The sequence below is a fragment of the Hemitrygon akajei genome, chromosome 2 (genome assembly GCF_048418815.1).
Source record: "Hemitrygon akajei chromosome 2, sHemAka1.3, whole genome shotgun sequence".
Classification (NCBI taxonomy): Eukaryota; Metazoa; Chordata; class Chondrichthyes; order Myliobatiformes; family Dasyatidae; genus Hemitrygon; species Hemitrygon akajei.
Genome location: NC_133125.1, coordinates 859,135 through 881,108, shown reverse-complemented (window position 1 = coordinate 881,108; position 21,974 = coordinate 859,135).

Genomic DNA, 21,974 nt, shown 5'->3' with positions numbered 1-21,974 from the left:
GCTGGAGGAGCTCAGCATGTCAAGCAGGTCTGTGGAGGGAAATGAACAGTTGATGTTTCTGGCTGAAACCTTTCATCATGAGTCCTATCTGACTCAGATGCTGCCTGTCCTGCTGAGTTCCTCCAGCATTTGTTTGTTGCTCAAGATTTTCTAGCATCTGCAGAATCTCTTGAGTTTTGAGACACAGCCTCTTACCTCGGTGTGGCAGGATGGTTGGGCTAACTGCAGGTAGGGACTGAATTAGTTTGGATGCAAGAACCCTTGCTCAGCATACTATTAACTGACATTCAGGCCATTGAAAACAAAGCTGATGAACCAAGAGCAACACTGACCTACCAGAGGGAACTGAGGGACTGCTGTGTGCTTTGCCTCACTGACATGTGGCTTACACCTGCTTCCCTTGACTATGCCATCCAACCTGAGGGTTTCTTAATTCACTGGATAGACTGTGCAATGTCCTCAGGCAAAGTTATAGACAGAGGGCCCTACTTCTTAATTAACACTTTGTGGCTCTAGGACATGTTGGTTCCTGCACATCCAGCTTAGGACATCCAATGGAAAAGGCAGAATATCCTGGTGGTGACCCTTTACAATTTGACTAACATTTTCATTCTCACATGTCTGTCTCTGGCCTCCTCTATGGCCATGATGAGGCCAAACTTAGGTTGAAAAAGCAACATCTCATATTCCATCTGGACAGCCTCTAGTCTGATGGCATGAACATCGATTTCTCTAAGCAGCTATTTTCTCTCTTCCCTTGTTCTCTTTTTCCATATCCCATTCTTGTTCCCCTCTCACCCTTTCTCTTGTCCTCATCTGCCATCACCTCCATCTGGGACCCCACCCCCTACCCATTTCTTCCCTTTCTTCCATGGTCCATTATTCTCGCCTATGAGAACATTCAACTTAGAAACTGGAAAAAGCACCAGATATCAAAGAGTCAGAAGTGGATGTTTCATAAGAATTCAGACAGGAGATTCTGTGGATGTGAACAAGACACCTGAATGGTATGCTGCCTTCCAGGTGCCAGGGTCAAGGATGTCTCAGATTGCGTCCACAGCATTTTGGAGGGTGAGGGAGAGCAGAAAGATGTCTTGGTACATATTGGTACCAATGACACAGGAAGGAAAAGCAAAGTGGTCCTGAAAAGAGAAGTTAGAGAGCTTGGCAGAAAGCTGAGAAGCGGGACCTCTGGGGTAGTAATTTATGGATTGCTGCCTGTGTCAAGTGCCAGTGAGGGTAGAAACAAAATGACTTGGCAGATAAATGCGTGGCTGGGAAGCTGGTGTAGGGGGCAGGGCTTCAGGTTCTGACCTGTACAAAAGGGACAGGTTGCACCTGAACCTGAAGGGGACAAATATTCTCGTGGGCAGGTTGGTTAGAGCTGCTGGGGAGGATTTAAACTAATTTGGCAGGGGAGGATTTAAACTAATTTGGCAGGGGAGGATTTAAACTAATTTGGCAGGGGAGGATGGGAACCAGAGTGAAGGACCTCTGGACCGGACGGATGATAAAAAAGTAAAGATAATGTGTAGTCAGACAATCAAGAAGGGAAGACAGGTGATGGGATGTAATTGCAGCCAGTAGGATGAGTTTCAGTGCATTAGGGATGCAGAATCAAAAAGGGAGCAAATACAGTACATACTCAAAGTGTTATCTCTCAGTGCATAGAATATAAGAAAGAAGGTGGTTGATCTTGTTGCACTATTATGGACTGTCAGGTATGATGTTGTGGCCATCACTGAATTGTAGCTGAAGGATGGTTGTAGTTGGGAGCTGAATATCCAAGGTTGCAATTTGTATTGGAGGGATAGGAAGGTAGGCAGAGGGCTAGCGTGGCTCTGCTGGTAGAGAATGGCATCAATCAGTAGAAAGGTGTGACATAGGATTGGAAGGTGTTGAATCCATAGAACATTACAGCACAGAAACAGGCCTTTTGGCCCTTCTTGGCTGTGCCAAACCATTTTTCTGCCTAGTCCCACTGACCTGCACCTGGGCCATATCCCTCCATACACCTCTCATCCATGTACCTGTCCAAGTTTTTCTTAAATGTTAAAGTGAACCTACATTCACCACTTCATCTGGCAGCTCATTCCACACTCCCACCACCCTCTGCGTGAAGAAGCCCCCCCCCCCCCCAATGCTCCCTTTAAACTTTTCTCCCTTCACCCTTAACCCATGACCTCTTTTTTCTCCCCGAGCCTCAGTGGAAAAAACCTGCTTGCATTCACTATCTATACCCATCATAATTTTATACACCTCTATCAAATCACCCCTCATTCTTCTACGCTCCAGAGAATAAAGTCCTAACCTATTCAACCTTTCTTTGTAACTCAGTTTCTTAAGTCCCGGCAACATCCTTGTAAACCTTCTCTGCACTCTTTCAACCTTATTAATATCTTTCCTGTAATTAGGTGACCAAAACTGCACACAATACTCCAAATTTGGTCTCAATGTCTTACACAACCTCACCATTACATTCCAACTCTTATACTCAATACTTTGACTTATAAAGGCCAATGTACCAAAAGCTCTCTTTACGACCCAATCTACTTGTGACGCCACTTTTAGGGCATTATGTATCTGTACTCCCAGATCCCTCTGTTCTACTGCACTCCTCAGTGTCCTACCATTTACCTTGTATGTTCTACCTTGGTTTGACCTTCCAAAGTGCAATAACTCACTTGTCTGCATTAAATGCCATCTGCCATTTTTCAGCCCATTCCTCTAACTGGTCCAAATCCCTCTGCAAGCTTTGAAAACCTTCCTCACTGTCCACTACACCTCCAATCTTTGTATCATCAGCAAATTTGCCACATTATCATCCAAATCATTGATATAGATGACAAATAACAATATACCCAGCACTGATCCCTGTGAGGCAGTAGTCACAGGCCTCCACTCAGAGTAGCAATATCCTTATAACCATATAACAATTACACCACAGAAACAGGCCATCTAGACCCTTCTAGTCTGTGCCAAACGCTTACTCTCACCTAGTCCCACTGACCTGCACTCAGCCCATAATCCTCCATTCCTTTCCTGCCCATATACCTATCCTATTTATTTATTTATTTATTTAAAAAAAAAAAAAAAAAAAAAAGACAAAATCGAACCTGCCTTTACTACTTCTACTGGAAGCTCGTTCCACACAGCTACCACTCTCTGAGTAAAGGAATTCCCCCTCGTGTTACCCCTAAACTTTTGCCCCTTAACTCTCAACTCATGTCCTCTTGTTTGAATCTCCCCTACTCTCAATGGAAAAAGACTATCCGCATCAACTCTATCTATCCCCCTCATAATTTTAAATACCTCTATCAAGTCCCCCCTCAATCTTCTATGCTCCAAAGAATAAAGACCTAACTTGTTCAACCTTCTCTGTAACTTAGGTGCTGAAACCCAGGTAACATTCAAGTAAATCTCTGTACTCTATTTTGTTGACATCTTTCCTATAATTCGGTGAACAGGACTGTACACAATACTTCAGATTTGGCCTTACCAATGCCTTGTACAATTTTAACATTATATCCCAACTCCTATAGTCAATGCTCTGATTTATAAAGGCCAACGTACCAAAAGCTTTCTTCACCACCCTATCCACATGAGATTCCACCTTCAGGAACTATGCACCATTATTCCCAGATCACTCTGTTCTACTGCATTCCTCAATGCCCTACCATTTACCTTGTATGTCCTATTTTGATTAGTCCTACCCAAATGTAGCACCTCACACTTATCAACATTAAACTCCATCTGCCATCTTTCAGCCCACTCTTCTAACTGGCCTAAGTCTCTCTGCAAGCTTTAAAAACTTACTTCATTATCCACAATGCCACCTACCTTAGTATCATCTGCATACTTACTAATCCAATTTACCACCCCATCATCCAGATCATTAATGTATATGACAAACAACTTTGGACCCAGTACAGATCCCTGAGGCACACCACTAGTCACCGGCCTCCAACCTGTCAAACAGTTATCCACCACTACTCTCTGGCTTCTCCCATACAGCCACTGTTGAATCCATTTTATTACTTCAATATTAATACCTAACGATTGAACCTTCCTAACTGACCTTCCATGTGGAAACTTGTCAAAGGCCCTACAGAAGTCCATATAGACAACATCCACTGCTTTACCCTGGTCAATTTTCCTAGGAACCTCTTCAAAAAGTTCGATAAGATTTGTCAAACATGACCTTCCACGCACAAATCCATGTTGACTATTCCTAATCAGACCCTGTCTATCCAGATAATTATATATACCATCTCCAAGAATACTTTCCATTAATTTACCCACAACTGATGTCAAAATTACAGGCCTATAATTGCTAGGTTTACTCTTAGAACCCTTTTTAAACAATGGAACCACATGAGCAATACGTCAGTCCTCCGGCACCATCCCCATTTTTATTGACATTTGAAATTTCTGACAGAGCCCCTGCCATTTCTACACTAACTTCCCTCAAGGTCCTAGTGAATATCCTGTCAAGCTTCTTGGGGCTCAAGGAGGTGCACCTGATGCCCATCGGCTGGCAGTGTATATAGGGGGCTCTGGGACTGAGTGGAGTTGGGGGGTTTTCCTGCCTATCCTGGTCGCCCTGGCTTGGAGTTTCCCTTGTTAAAGACAAGTCCTTTGAGCAAGTTTGGCAGTCACCCTGGGCCTTGTTCCCTTTCTATCCCTTGCCTCTGTTGGGCCCTGCCTGAACTCTGGGATCCTGCCTTGCCTGAACTTTAAGGCTCTCCTGGAACCCCAGAATCACCTTGAACGTTATGTCCCTCACGCACACCATGGTCACCACATCTTATCATTTAGTTGTTCCTGTCCTGCCCCTAGTACTTCAGTGCCTGTGTCCTGCACTTGGGTCCAGCCTCCTGTCCCCTTATGACAGAAGAACCCCCCCCCCCCCAGCATGGACCCAGCAATGCAGGCACAGTAGTCTATTCCCGACACCCTGGGGTCCCCTCTTGTCTGAGCACTTCCTCCCCCCACCCACATCTTCTCTGGCCATAGAGACACTCCTCGGTTGCCTGGAGGCTCCCTCTGGGGGGGGGGGGGGGAGAAGAGGGGTACTGTTATGGTCTGGTCTGGAGACCCCATTCCAGGTCTTGTAGCTGTCCCTCCTTTCGCCCTTGAGACCAATTAGTCACACGTGTGGATCTTCGTGGCTTGTTGGGGCTCAAGGAGGTGCACCTGATGCCCATCGGCTGGCAGTGTATATAGGGGGCTCTGGAACTGAATGGAGTTGGGGGGTCAGGGGGGTCATCCTGCCTATCCTGGTCACCCTGGTAGTCCTGCCTATCCTGTTCCTCTGGTTGCCCTGGCTTGGAGTTCCCCTTGGTAAAGACAAGTTCTTTGAGCAAGTCTGGCAGTCACCCTGGATTAGTTTCCTTCCTATCCCTTGTCTCCATCAGGCAAGCCTGGCCAGACTGCCGTTGTCCGGCGGGGAACTCTGTCCCTTTCCATCCCTCACTGTCGACGGGTTGTGCCCCACAACCTACCCAGGAGCCCCGTGACCAGCTCAGGCCCCCATGTTCCTGCCTGGCAGGTCCGGGCCCTGCCTAGGAGTTATGCGGCCCACCCAGAGGTCTCTGCCCCTACCTATCCTTTGCTGCCAACAGGTTGTGCCCCGCAACCTACCCAGGTGCCCCGCAACCTGCTCAGGCCCCCGTGTTCCTGCCTGGAAGGTCCGGGCCCTGCCTAGGAGTTACGCGGCCCTCCCAGTGAGCTCCTGGACCTAGCCTGAACTCCAAGATCCTGCCTTGCCTGAACTCTAAGACTCTCCTGGAACCCCAGAATCACCTTGGACATCAGGTCCCTCGCACACACCACGGTCACCACATCTTGTCTATCATTTAGTTGTTCCCGTCCTGCCCCTAGTACTTCAGTGCCTGTGTCCTGCACTTGGGTCCAGCCTCCTGTCCCTTATGACAAATTTCTTTCTTAAGATTCTTTATATTCCTCAAGCACCTCATTTACTCCGTGCTGCCTGTATTTATTGTAGATATCTTTTTTTCTGAACCAAGTTTCCAATATCCCTTGAAAACCACAGCTCTCTCAAACTTTTAACCTTTCTGTCATAAGCCGGGTGTTAAATCAGGACCCACCTGCAGGACACAGACACTGGAGTCCTGGAAACAGGATGAGTCAGGATGCAGTCTAGGCAGGGGAAGCAGGACCAGGACGAGGGACTGGGAACAAGGAGCTGATGGTGGACTCCGAGCCCAAGACTGGACAACCAGAACCTGGATCTTGCCTCAGGCTCAGACCCCAAACCCAGGCAAGGACATGATGAGGCTTGGCTAGGGACTTGGGGTTTTGATGTTTGGCTTGGGGCTTGGGTCAAGGCTTGAGGCTGGAGCCTGCGGGCTTGGGTCAAGGCTTGAGGCTGGAGCCTGCAGGCAGACTAGAAACTGTATATTAATATGGAGCCAGGACTTACCTTCCAACAAGCCAGGATTCATCTTTAACAGGACACTGACATGAGATGCGACAGTACACAAACAGAGCCAGGACTTATCCACTGACAAGCCAGGACTCATCTATAACTCCACACCAAGATGGGGCAGGACCATCCATCAGGTTACAGTAGAACAGCCTGACTTACCCCAGAGGTGAGGACAGGAAGAGACAAACACCAAAGAACAACAGACTGTTCTATCTCTGCATCAGGGTTGCTCTGAGTAGCCATTACAGCCAGCACCCTTGGCTGCCTACGGAAGCAACCGGATCCCCACCTAGCTCAGGGTGGCTGACAGCCAGCTAGCCAGGGAAACAGCTGAATCCATACCACAATGACCACTCCAACTACTACCAGCAAGCCTCTCAGAAGCCATGGTTCTCCAATACAGCCCCAAGGATGACAAGAATCCATTCTAGCCTTCCACCAGCCATCTGTACCATGAGTATCTTAACAAGACAACACCCAACCACACTCAATACCAGGGCCACTTATATTCCCAGTGCCAATATGAGCCTCATGTGTTTTTAGTTAAAGTCCAACCACAGCAAGAGACCGCTGGAAAACCCGGAGTCTGGAGTCCATGGACCGGACCACGGACTTCGAACTGAACCACCACACTTTCCTTTCAACCTAACAGGAACATAAAAATTCCGTACCCTCAAAACTTCACCTTTAAATGACCTCCATTTTACTATTACATCCTTCCCATAAAACAAATTGTCCCAATCCACTCCTTCTAACTCCTTTTGCATCTCCTCAAAGTTAGCCTTTCTCCAATCAAAAGTCTCAACTCTGGGTCCAGTCCTATCCTTCTCCATAATTATATTGAAGCTAATAGCATTGTTATCACTGGACCCGAAGTGCTCCCCAACACATACCTCTGTCACTTGACCTATCTCATTCCCTAACAGGAGATCCAACACCTCCCCTTCTCTACTTGGTATCTCTATGTATTGCTGCAAAAAACTATCCTGAACACATTTTAAAACTCCAAACCATCCAGCCCTGTTACAATATGGTCTTCCCAGTCTATAAGTGGAAAATTAAAATCTCCCACAATCACAACCCTGTGCTTACTGCAAATATCTGCTATCTCCTTACAAATTTGCTCCTCCAATTCTTGCTCCCCATTTGGTTGTCTATAATATAGGGGTATAAGTGTTACTACACCTTTCCCATTCCTCAATTCCAACCAAATAGCCTCCGTAGACAAGCCCTCTAATCTATCCTGCCAGAGCACCGCTGTAATATTTTCTCTGACAAGCAATGCAACACCTCCCCCTCTTGTCCCTCCGATTCTATCACACCTGAAGCAATGAAATCCAGAAATATTTAGTTGCCAATCACACCCCTCCTGCAATCATGTTTCACTAATAACTACAACATCATATTTCCAGATATCAATCCATGCTCTGAGCTCATCCACCTTTCTTACAATGCTCCTAGCATTAAAATAAATGCATTTAAGAAATTCTCCACCTCTTACTCTCTGTTTATCACTAACGGTGCAAACAACTTTACTAACTTCTTTTTCTTCCTTCTCCCATTCATCTGTTCCTACACTCTGGTTCCCCTCCCCCCTTGTATCTAGTTTAAATTCACTGGAGCCTCTCTAGCAAACCTACCTGCAAGAATATTTGTCCCCCTCCAGTTCAGATGTAAACCGTACCACCGGAAGAGGTCCCACCTTCCCTGAAAAACTGCCCAATTATCTATAAATCTGAAGCCCTCCCTCCTGCACCATGTCTTCATCCACGTGTTGATCTGCGCTATCTTACTATTTATAAACCCGCCTGCACATGGCACTGGTAGCAATCCTGAAATTGCTATCCTGGAGGTCCTGTCCTTTAACTTGGCGCCTAACTCCCTAAACATACCTTTCAGGATCTCCTCACTCTTCTTACCCACTTCATTGGTCCATACATGGACCACAGCAACCTTGTGGGTTGAGTTAAGAAACTGCAAGGGTAAAAGGACCCTGAGGCAGTTATATACAGGCCTCCCAACAGTAGCTGGGATGTGAATCACAGATTACAATGGGAAATATAATGCATGTCAAAAAGGCAATGTTTTGATAGTCATGAGAGGTTTCAACATGCAGATCGAGTGGGAAAATCAGGTTGGTAATGGATCTCAAGAGAAATGCCTACAAGATGGCTTTTTGAGAGCAGTTTGTCATTGAACCTACTTAGAGAATCAGTTATACTGAATTGGGTGTTACGTAATGAACCAGAGGTGCTTCGGGAGCTTAAAGTAAAAGAGCTCTTAGGAGGCAATAATCACAATGTGATTGAATTCAACTTGAAATTTGATAGGGAGAAAGTGAAGTCTGAAATAGCAGTATTTCAGTGGAGTAAAGGAGATTATGGTGGTATGAGAGAGGAGTTGAACAAAGTAAATTGGAAGGAGATGCTGACAGGGATGACAGCAGACCAGCAATGGCGTGAATTTCTGGGGAAAATGAAAAAGGTGCAATATAGATGCATTCCAAAAATGAAGAAATACACAAATGGTAAAATAGTACAACCATGGCTGACAAGGGAAGTCAAAGCTAATGTAAAACCAAAAGAGAGGGCATACAACAAAGCAAAAATGTGTGGAAAGACATGATTTGGAAGCTTTTAGAAACCTGCGGAGAGCAACTAAAAGAATCATTAGGACGGAAAAGATGAAATATGAAAGCAAACTAGCAAACAATATCAAAGTGGGAGAGTAAAAGCGTTTTCAACTATGTAAAAAAAAAGAGTTGAGAGTGGATATAGGACTGCTAGGAAATGAGGCCGGAGAAATAATAATGGGGGGCCAAGGAAATGACAGATGAACTAAATGAGTATTTTGCATCAGTCTTCACTGTGGAAGACACTAACAGTGTGCCAGATGCTGAAGGGTGTGAGGGAAGAGAAGTGAGTGCTGTTCCTATCAGAAGTGGGAGTGTGTTGAGAACCCTAAAAGACTCAAGGTTCCATAACTCACCCAGAGCATATGACCATAAAACATGGGAGCATAATTATGCCATTTAGCTCATCGAGTCTACTCCACCGTTCCATCATGGCTGATCCCAGATCACACTCAACCCCATATTCCTGCCTTCTCAGCCTATCTTTTGATATCCTGACTGATCAGGAAATGATCAACTTCTTCCCTAGATACACCCACAGACTTGGCCTCTGCTGCAGAGTGTTCCACAGATTCACTACTCTCTCACTAAAAAAATTCCTCTTTATCTCTGTTATAACCATATAACCATATAACAATTACAGCATGGAAACAGGCCATTTCGGCCCTTCTAGTCTGTGCCGAACACTTACTCTCACCTAAACCCACTGACCCGCACTCAGCCCATAACCCTCCATTCCTATCCTGTCCATACACCTATCCAATTTTGCTTTAAATGACAATACCGAAACTGCCTCTACCACTTCTACTGGAAGCTCATTCCACACAGCTACCATTCTCTGAGTAAAGAAATACCCCCTCCAGTTACCCTTAAACTTTTGCGCCCTAAGTCTCAATTCATGTCCTCTTGTTTGAATCTCCCCTACTCTCAATGGAAAAAGCTATCCACGTCAACTCGATCTACCCCCCTTATTATTTTAAATACCTCTATCAAGTCCCCCCTCAACCTTCTATGCTCCAAAGAATAAAGACCTAACTTGTTCAATCTTTCCCTGTAACTTAGGTGCTGAAACCCAGGTAATATTCTAGTAAATATTCTCTGTACTCTCTCTATTTTGTTGACATCTTTCCTATAATTCAGTGACCAGAACTGTACACAATACTCCAAATTCGGCCTTAACAATGCCTTGTACAATTTTAACATTACATCCCAACTCCTATACTCAATGCTCTGATTTATAAAGGCCAGCATACCAAAAGCTTTCTTCACCACCCTATCCACATGAGATTCCACCTTCAGGGAACTATGCACCATTATTCCTAGATCACTCTGTTCTACTGCATTCTTCAATGCCGTACCATTTACCATGTATGTCCTATTTGGATTATTCCTACCAAAATGTAGCACCTCACACTTATCAGCATTAAACTCCATCTGCCATCGTTCAGCTCACTCTTCTAAGTGGCCTAAATCTCTCTGCAAACTTTGAAAACCTACTTCATTATCCACAACACTACCTATCTTAGTATCATCTGCATACTTACTAATCCAATTTACCAGCCCATCATCCAGATCATTAATGTATATGACAAACAACATTGGACCCAGTTCAGATCCCTGAGGCATACCACTAGTCACTGGCCTCCAACCTGACAAACAGTTATCCACCACTACTCTCTGGTATCTCCCATCCAGCCACTGTTGAATCAATTTTACTACTTCAATATTAATACCTGTTCTAAAAGGTTGCCCCTCAATTTTGAGACTGTGCCCTTTAGTTCTGGATCAGATGAACTGCACCATAGGGTTCTGAAAGAGGTAGTGGTAGAGATTATGGAGGCTTTAGTAATGACCTTTCAATAAACACCGGCTGGTGCCAGAAGAATAGAAAATTGCAAATGTCACTCCTCACTTTTAAGAAAGGTGGAAGGCAGCAGAAAGGAAATTATAGACCAGTTAGCCTGACCACAGTGGTTGGGAAGATGTTGGATGAGTACTTGGTGACACAGGACAAAATAGTACAAAGTCAGCATGGTTTCCTTCAGGGAAAATCCTGCCTGATGAACCTGTACAATTCTTTGAGGAGATTACAAGTAGAATAGGTAAAGGGGATGCAGAAGATGTTGTATAATTGGACTTTCAGAAGACAAAGGTGCCACAGGAAAGTTACTGGTATGGCTAGAGCATTGTCTGATAGGCAGCGAGTGGGAATAAAAGGGTTCTTTTCTGGTTGGCTGGCAATGACTAGTGGTGTTCAGCAGGAGTTGGATTTGGGACTGCTTTTTTTGTCTGTATATTAATGATTTAGATGATGGAATAGATGGCTTTGTTGCTATATTTGCAGATGATATGAAGGTTGGTGGAGGGCAGGTAATGTTGAAGAAACAGGTAGGCTGCAGAAGGAATTAAGCAGATCAGGAGAACGGGCAAGAAAGTGGCAAATTAAATATATTGTTGGAAAATGCATGATCATGCACTTTGGTAGTAGAAACAAATATTCAGAGGAAGTTAAGAACAATAATTCCGGGAATGAAAGGGTTATCATATGAAGAACATTTGGTAGCTTGGGGTCTGTACTCACTGGAATTTAGAGGAATGAGGGGGATCTCATTGAAACATTTTGAATGTTGAAAGCCTTAGACAGGCTAGATGTGGAAAGGATGTTTCCTACAGTGAGGGAATCTCGGACAGCCATTTAAAACAGATGCAGATAAATTTCTTTAGCTAGAGGGTGGTGAATTTGTTACCACAGGCAGCTGTGGAGGCCAGGTCACTGGGTGTATTTGAGGCAGAACTTGATGGGTTCTTGAGTGGACATTGCATTGAGGGTTGGGGGGAAGGCCGGGGAAGCTGAGGAGGGGAGAAAAGGATCAGCCATGATAGAATAGTAGAGCAGACTTAATGAGCCAAAAGGCCTAATACTGCTCCTAAGTCTTATGTTATCTAAGATCATAGGACCATAAGATATAAGAGCAGAATTCGGCCATTTGGCCCATTGAGTCTGCTCCACAATTTCATCATGGCTGATCCAATTTTCCTTTCAACCCCAACCTCCTGCTTCCTTCCCATATCCCTTCATACCCTGACCAATCAAGAATCTATCAAACTCTACCTTAAATATACATTAAAAACGTGGCCTCCATACCTGCCTGTGGAAAAGAATTCCACAGAATCACCACTCTATGGCCAAAGAAATTTCTCCTCATCTCCATTCTTAAAGGACACCCCTCTATTCTGAAGCTGTGTCCTCTGGCCTTAGACTCTCCCACCATAGGAAACATCCTCTCTGCATCCACTCTATCAAGGCCTTGCACAATTCGATAGCTTTCAATGAGATCACCATTTTATTCTTCTGAATTCTAGGGAATACAGGCCCAGAGCCATCAGACGCTCCTCATATGACAAGCCTTTCAATGCTGGAGTCATTTTGTGGTTTTGTGGTTGTAGTCGTGAATTTCCATTGCCGTTTTCTGGATTTGTTCTACACTTTTCTGTATATGGTCCGCTAAATGGGTAGTATTTTTGAATTCATTGGGGTTGTTGGTGCAGCACTCTTGACCTATAAGGGCGCACACCTCCTGCTTCTCGGCATCCTAAAGTTCTACAGGGCGACTTGTTGTACCGCTACTACCTCGGCCGTAAGTTCCCTAATTTGCTGCTGTGTTTCTTCCAAGGCCAAAACAGTATCATTAGCTATTTTCTCTGGGGCGGTGGCTAATTTTATAACTTCTGAGGCTATCCGCCCTGTTCCACAAGGGAGAAACATAATCATCCAAAATTGTTCATCCTTTGAGATAGCCCTCATCCTCTTTCCACGTCTATTTGGGTGATTCCATTCAGCATGGTGGCCCTCTTGCTTGACAGATAGATTACCACATACCCAATATGGCAGCACCTCCCCCCATTCCCTTGGGAGCCAAGGGTACGCTTGATCGCCACATATCCAATAAGTCCCATTCAGATTCCATGGGACCCCTATGGAAGTATTGGTCCCATCAACCCAATAGATGCTCTGCTGAGCACATTTACTTCGGCCCATAAAACTGCTTCCATTTCCCTTACACCAACAATGGCCAACCTTCTGCGGAATCACATATGACATCAGGGTTGTAGGATTAGTCAAAATATAGAGGGGAAACATCATCCCTCAAACTGATTGTCTCGGAAGGCTAATGGTTGCATTACTGAGTCCTTGTAGCTGATGTGGGGTTACTGGAGATTGATAGTATGCCCCAACCCCTGATATATTCTTGTTCTTTCCAAAGACTCAGGATTCAAAATGCCCTTTCATAAGGGACTGATAGTCTTTGATCCTGTTTTGATGAAATGGGATGTGTACTCAAGGTATTACAGAACCAGAGTGGGTGGGTATGGCCATTCAGATCCAGCAACTTGATATGTTCTTGCAACGTGTATATTCATAGGTCATACACATAAGTGTATTAGGCAGTGGGTGTGCTGTGTTTCCCTGTTTCCCCGCCCCCCCCCACTCCCCCTCCCCAACATCTCTTTCAATGCTGTCAGTATCAGCAGGAGAGTCCTCATTCTGGCTAGAAATCGACAGGTATTTTGGCTTGCATCGGGTGACATGGATCCAATTAGGTCTTCCTTCAAGTCTGAGTGCAGTCCTGGTGGCCAGCAGACTTTGGAATGGCCCTTTCCACCTACGAGAGAGGAAATCCTTTCTCATCGTCCTTGCATACACCATGTTTCCTGGCTTAAAAAGGATGGATGTTTCCCTCACCCGGCTAAGGTAAGGCTGCTTTCATTTGTTTTTGGTTCTTCCTGAGTGCCTCTCTAAGAGCCTTTACCATTTCTAAAGTTTTCTCAACAGCCCACATTAAGGGTGTGTTTTCTCCTTATACTGGGGGGGGGGGGGGGACAGGAACCTGCAGGTAGGGGTCATTCCATTATGACTTCAAATAGGGTTAATTTTGTGGTCCTGTTGACAGATTTCCGCAAGGTAGCCTCAGGCCATTTTAGTCCAGTGTCCTGGTTTTCGTCACACCATTCATTCTTTCTACTAACCCGGAAGATTGGGGTTGCTATGGGAGATGATACTCCCAACTAAATCCTAAGGCCTGACTCAATTCCTTGATCAATTTCCCCGTGAAGTGTGTTTTCTATCACTGTTGATCTGGTAGGGGACCCAAACCAGGGGATAATCTCTCACATGAAGGTCTAGACTACAATTCTAGTAGCATTTCTGCGAGTCGGGAAAACTTCTATCCATTTAGAAAACATGTCCTCTATCACCAATAAGTATTTAAACTTCCCTGGAGTATGTAGCCTAGGCATGTAGCTGTTATTCAGCAGTACTGAAGTTTAGATAGAGAAGGAGTTCAATGATTTGAACAATGGAATCCTGTTTGCAAACATGTAGACTCGTGAAAGCAAGCAACAGGTCGTCGGTATACTGCAACCACACCGTTTCCTCCAAAAGAGGAAAATCAGATGGGTCATCACGAACAGCTGCTGCATAAACTGCTGGACTTTCTGTGTATCCTTGGGGAAGACGCATCCAGGTTTATTGCTGCTCTTTGTAGATAAAAGTGATTAGATATTGGCTGTTCTTGTGTATTTCTCATAGAAATGGAGGGTGCAATAGTTCAATCTAAATCCTGTATATTATGCCTAAACAATGGAGACTACAATGGGTTGAGGGAGGATTTGGCTAGTGTAGACTGAGCTATATGGTGAGACAGTGGAAGACTTTCAAAGAGATTTTTCTCGGTGCTCAACAGAAGTATATTCCATATAAAAGCAAGAACTGTAAGGGTGGAGGGAGCCAGCCTTGGATAACTAAGGGAATAAAAGAAAGGCATCAAACAAAAAGCTCATGCAAAGAACATCGTCAAGAGTAGTGGGAAACTGGAAGCTTGGGAAAACTTTAAAAAGTAACAAAGTACCACTAAATGAGCAATAAAGAAAGGGAAGCTAGATTATGAAAATAAACTAGCAAAAATTATAAAAATGGATAGTAAATGTTTTTATAATTATATAAATCAGAAAAGGGTGGCTAAAGTGAATGTAAGTCCCTTGGAGGATGAGATCCTGGAGAGAATTCAGGGAGTTAGGTAGGAAGCTAAAAGGCAGGATGTCTAGGGTAGAAATCTCAGGTTTGCAGCCTGTGCCACGTGCTAGCAAGTGCAAGAGTAGCATGATCAGGTGTGTTAATGTGTGGCTGAGAGACTGGTGTAGGGGGCAGGGATTCAGATTCCTGGATCACTGGGGCCTCTTCTGGGGGAGGTACGATCTGTACAAAAAGGATGGGTTACACCTGAACCCAAAAGGGTCTAATATCCTAGCAGGCACATTTAATAAAGCTGTTAGGGAGGGTTTAAACTAATTTGGCAGGGGGATGGGAACCGGAGTGATAGGGCTGAGGAAGGGGAAAACAGAAATAGATCAAAGATAGCATGCAACAGAGATTATATAAAGAACAGGCAGAAGATGAGGCTTAATCAAAGCTAGTGGTATGAGTTACGGGGCAATAGAAGCATGGTGCAGTTAAAACAGAAAACAACAAATACTAGACTGAAAGTATTATATTTGAATGCACACAGCATAAGGAATAAAATGGATGATCTTGAAATTCAGCTACAGATTGGCAAATATGACATTGTGGCCATCTCTGAAACTTGGCTAAAGGATGGCTGCCATTGGGAGCTGAATGTCCAAGGATATACGATGTATCAGAAAGATAGGTTAGTAGGCAGAGGGGGTGGTGTGGTTCTGTGTTTAAGAAATAATATTAAATCATTGGGAAGAGATGATATAGGATTGGAAGGTGTAGAGTCTCTATGGGTTGAGTTAAGAAAAGGCAAAGGTAAAAGGACCCTAATGGCAGTTGTATACAGGCCTCCAAGCAGCACCCAGGATGTGGATTACAAATTACAGCAGAAGATAGAAAAGGTGTGTCAGAAAGGCAATGTCATGATAATCGTTGGGAATTTTAACATGAAAATGGATTGGGAAAACCAGGTCACTACTGGACCTCAAGAGAGAATTTGTAGAATGTCTAAGGGATGGCTTTTTAGAACAGCTTGTTGAGCCCACCAGGGATCAGCTGTGCTGGATTGGGTGTTGTGCAATGATCCAGAGGTAATAAGAGAGCTTAACGTTAAGGAACCGTTAGGGAACAGTGATCACAATATGATCACATTCATATTGAAATTTGAGGGGGAAAAAATAAATTACAATGTGTCACTATTTCAGTGGAATAAAGGAAATTACAATGGCATGAGAGGGGAACTGGCTGAAGTTGACTGGAAAGGGACACTAGCAGGAAGGACAGCAGAGCAGCAACGGCTGGAGTTTCTGCGAAAAATGAGGGAAAGTGCAAGGTAGATATATTCCAAATAAGAAGAAATTTTCAAAGGGAAGGACACTACTATGGCTGACAAGAGAAGTCAGAGTCAAAGTAAAAGCGAAAGAGAAGGCATACAAGGAAGCCAGAGCTAGTGGGAAGATAGAGGATTGGGAAGCTTTTAAAAACTTGCAGAAGGAAACTAAGAAGTTCATTCAGAAGGAAAAGATGAATTATGAGAGGAAGCTGGTGACTAATATCATAGAAGATATTAAAAGCTTTTTAAAGCATATATTGGGTAAAAGAGAGTTGAGGGTAGATATAGGACCAATACAAAATGACACTGGAGATATTGTAATGAGAGTCGCAGAGACGGCAGAGGAACTGAATGTGTATTTTGCATCAGTCTTCACAGTGGAAGATGACTGCAGTATACCGGATATTCAAGAGTGTCAAAAGTGAAGTTTGTGCAGTGAAAATTTTTGACTGAGAAGGTGCTCAGTAAGCTTAATGGTCTGAGGGTGGATAAATCTCCTGGACCTGATGGAATGCACCCTTGGGTTCTGAAGGAAGTAGCTGGAGGGGTTGCGGAGGTATTAACGATGATCTTTCAAGTATCAATAGATTCTGGCATTGTACCGGTTGACTCGAAAATCGCAAGCGTTACTCCGCTATTTAAGAAGGGTGGGAGCCAGCAGAAAGGAAATTATAGACCTGTTAGCCTGACATCAGTGGTTGGGAAGTTGTTGGAATCGATTGTTAGGGATGAGATTACAGAATACCTGGAGGCACATGACAAAATATGCCAAATCCAGCATGGTTTCCTGAAAGGAAAATCCTGCCTGACAAACCTACTGCAATTCTTTGAGGAAATTACTATCAGGGTAGACAAGGGAGATGTAGTAGATGTGGTGTATTTGGATTTTCAGGAGGCCTTTGACAAGATGCCACACATGAGGCTGCTTAGTAAAATAAGAGCCCATGGAATTACAGAGAAGTTACTAGCATGGGTGGAACATTGGCTGGTCGGCAGAAAACAGAGAGTGCGAATAAAGAGATCCTGTTCTGGCTGGCTGCCAATTACCAGTGGAGTTCCACAGGGGTCCGTATTGGGACCGTTGCTTTTTACGATGTATGTTAATGATTTGGACTGTGGGATTAGTGGATTTGTGGCTAAATTTGCCAATGATAAAAAGATAGGTGGAGGAGCAAGTAGTGTTGAGTAAACAAAGAATCTGCAGAGAGACTTAGATAGTTTAGGGGAATGGGCAATGAAGTGGCAAATGGAATACCATGTTATAAAGTGTACGGTCATGCACTTTGGTGGAAGAAATAAATGGGCAGACTATTATTTAGTTGAGGAGGGAATTCAAAATGCAGACATGCAAAGGGATTTGGGAGTCCTTGTGCAGGATACCCTAAAGGTTAACCTTCAGGCTGAGTCGGTAGTGAAGAAGGCAAATGCAATGTTGGCATTCATTTCTAGAGGTATAGACTATAAGAACAGGGATGTGATGTTGAGGCTCTATAAGGCACTTGTGAGACCACACTTGGAGTACTGTGTGCAGTTTTGGGCTCCTTATTTTAGAAAGGATATACTGACATTGGAGAGGGTTCAGAGAAGATTCACAAGAATGATTCCAGGAATGAAAGGGTTACCGTAAGAGGAACATCTCGCAGCTCTTGGGCTGTATTCCCTGGTGTTCAGGAGGATGAGAGGAGATCTCATAGAAACATTTCAAAGGTTAAAAGGCCTGAACAGATTAGAAAGTTATTTCCCATGGTAGGGGATTCTAGGACGAGAGGGCATGACTTCAGGATTGAAGGATGTCCATTTAGAACTGAGATACGGAGAAATTACTTTAGTCAGCGGGTGGTAAATCTGTTGAATTTGTTGTCATAAGCGGCAGTGGAGGCCAAGTCATTGGGTGTATTTAAGGTAGAGATAGATGGGTTCTTGATTAATCAGGGCATCAAAGGGTATGGGGTGAAGGCAGGGGAATGGGGATGATTGGAAGAATTGGATCAGCCCCTGATTGAATGGCGGAGCAGACTCGAATGGGCCAAATGGCCTACTTCTGCTCCTATATCTTATGGTCTTATATTCCTTGGCATTCAGAATGCCAAGCTGACAATGCAGACGTTTTTTTGACTGCCACAGACCCGAGATTGCGCACTCCTTAAAGTTCACTAATCTTAATTGGCAGAATCAGACCTGGCCACAGAAGACCCAAATTCTGATTAATATGGAGCGCAATGGACTGTTTGAAGGGACTGTGGAAAAGGGACCATACGTGCAGAGAACCAGTAGTCAGGGGACGGAGTTTTGGTCCTGACCAAACAGGTTGCAGGATCAGTGCGGACGAAGAGACACTGGGCTAAGAACTGCAGAAACGGGGTTTACAGGAAGTGTGGAAGGGGGGGGACAGTGGGCCAGGGATTGATGCACCACAATCACAGAGAAGAATTATAGGGGCTAGGAGGAGGGCCCAGATCACAGTAATACTCAACAGAGTACCCCCTTTATGCTCCACAATCCCTTTGGACCCCAATTGAGCAGTCAAGTTGGGCCAATGATACAGGTGGCTATGATCAGCTGTTAGGAAATCCGAGAGGACTCTCTCCTGGAAATTGAGGTAGAAGACTACCTGTCCTGATTGATTCCAGCACCTACTTATCATCTGTCAGCCCCATGTGTGGAAACGGTCACTACTGTGGGGATGGCTGGAGTCCCCATGGTGTCTGATCCCGTGGAGGTTAGGATAAAGAGGAGGCAGCTGGAGGACATTACTAATAATCCACCTGTAAATCTGCCAGGCCAACAGGCCCTTTGTAAATTGAACGCCGTTATCCACTGCACCCTCGAAGGCTTGTTTCTTGCATTAACTGATAAGAAGGTCCCTGAACTTCGCACTATGATGTACCTAACTGTGGTCCCCTGCTATTCAGGCGGCGTTATACGCCTGACACAAGGAAGGTGTCCCATGGGGAAATTGGTTGTGGTAGGACATATTAACGCAAATAAAAGGGAAAATGTATGTGGTGGAATTTGTAAATACTTGGTGTGTTGCCACTATGTTGCACTGTACCACCGCCTTTCACTATCCCGATCCACATGACAATTATCGAAAACTGGCTGTCAGGCATGAGGGCGAGCTTGGGACAGTTACCTTCTGCAGAATTGTAGCCTTCGGTCCAGAATGGACACTGGTTTTGAACACGCTCAGACCCAGCTGTTTCTCAAGGCAGAGATTTCGACTCCGCATGTGTCCCTTGCCCTGAAACCCCCGTTTTCACCCAAAGACTTGGGGCCCATGGTAAAGAGAGTGCGAGCAGGCATGTACCCTGGTCGGTGCCTTACTCCTGGAGTCCATTTCCTCACTCTGGAATCATAGTGACAACTATGGGGGTGCGGGAAGGGGAAACCTTCTCGCGCTGACTGCCCTCCACCCACTGGCCAGTGGATGAAGCCAGCAGACCTTAGTTGGGTAAATCCATAACTTTGGGCAAAACAGAAAAATCATGTGGGACTAGTCAGTGGCCCCTCAGCAAGTGGCCCTGAAGCGAAACTGCCACCTGCCTTCCAATCGTCAGTACCGTCTGTCGCCAGAAGCCTTATTCGGAATCAAATCAATGGTGGAGATCCATCAATGGTGGCAAGAGGTTCTGCAACTGATAGAAAGCCCCTGCCAGTATGGCACCCACATTGACAGTGTTGAAACAAGGGCGACCTGAAGAGTGGTGCTTCAACCAAGACCTGCGGGACATCAACCAGATAGTACAACCTATCTCACTGGTGGTGCCGAATGTCAATGTTATACTGACTTCTGTTCCCTCGCAGAGTCACTGGTACACAGTGGTCAACTTGTATTCTGGCTTCTTCTCCATCCCTTTCCGTAAAGACATAAGGGATAGGAACAGGAGTTGACCATCTGACCCATTGAGCCGGGTCCACCATTCAATAAGATCATGGCTGACCTTATCATGAACTCATCTCCACCGACCTGCCTTTTTCCCATAACCCATAATTCCCCTACTATGAGATGCTGAAGATGTTCTATAGGTCAGTTGTGGAGAGCGCCCTCTTCTTTGTGGTGGCGTGTTGGGGAGGCAGCATTAAGAAGAGGGACGCCTCACGTCTTAATAAGCTGGTAAGGAAGGCGGGCTCTGTCGTGGGCAAAGTACTGGAGAGTATAACATCGGTAGCTGAGCGAAGGGCGCTGAGTAGGCTACGGTCAATTATGGAAAACCCTGAACATCCTCTACATAGCACCATCCAGAGACAGAGAAGCAGTTTCAGCGACAGGTTGCTATCGATGCAATGCTCCTCAGACAGGATGAAGAGGTCAATACTCCCCAATGCCATTAGGCTTTACAATTCAACCGCCAGGAGTAAGATATGTTAAAATGCCGGGGTTGATTGTATTTAATGTATCTAAGTAAACTACTTAAGAACTTTTTAAAAGCTATTATTAATGCTTTTTGAGAGAGTGATTTAGATGCATATCATATTTTTACCGGAAAGTATTGTATGTAATTAGTTTTGCTACAAGTGTATGGGACATTGGAAAAAATGTTGAATTTCCCCACGGGGATGAATAAAGTATCTATCTATCTATCTATCTATCTACCTTGTCTTAAATATATTTGTTGAGGTAGCACCCGCTGCTTCATTGGGCAGAGAATTCTACAGATTCACCAGTCTCTGGGAAAAGCAGTTCCTCCTCATCTCTGTCCTAACTCTACTCCCTCAAATCTTGAAGCTATGTCCCCTAGTTCTAGTCTCACCTCCCAGTGGAAACTGCCTCTATCTTATCTATCCTTTTCATAATTGTATATGTTTCTATAAGACCTCCTCTCATCATTCTGAATTCTAGCGAGTACAGTCCCAGGCAACTCAATCTCTCCTCATAGTCTAACCCCCTCGTCTCTGGAATCAACCTGGTGAACCTCCTCTGCACCACCTTCAAACCAGTATATTCGACTTCAACCAGAACTGTATGCATTACTCCAGGTGCAACCACGCCAGTACCCTGTACAGTTGCAGCATAACCTCCCTCCTCTTAAAATCAATCCCTCTAGCAATGAAGGCCAACACTCCATTTGCCTTCTTGATAGCCTGCTGCACCTGCAAACCAGCCTTCTGTGATTCATGCACAAGCACTGCCAGGTCCCTCTGCATAGCAGCATGCTGCAATTTTTACCAGTTAAATAATAACCTGCTTTTTCATTTTTGATTCCAAATGAATGACCTCACATTTACCAACTTTGTACTCCATCTGCCAGACCCTTGCCCACTCACTTAACCTATCTATATCTCTCTGCAGACTCTCCATATCTTCTGCACAATTTGCTTTTCCACTCAATTTAGTTTCATCAGCAAACGTAGATAGACTACACTCGGTCCCCTCTTCCAGATCATTAATGTATATCATGAAAAGTTGCAGGCCCAGCACCGACCCCTGTGGCACACCGCTCACCACTGATTGCCAACCAGAGTAACCTGCATGTACCCCAACTCTCTGCTTTCTATTAGATAACCGATCCTATATCCTTGCTAATACATCACCCCTAACTATATG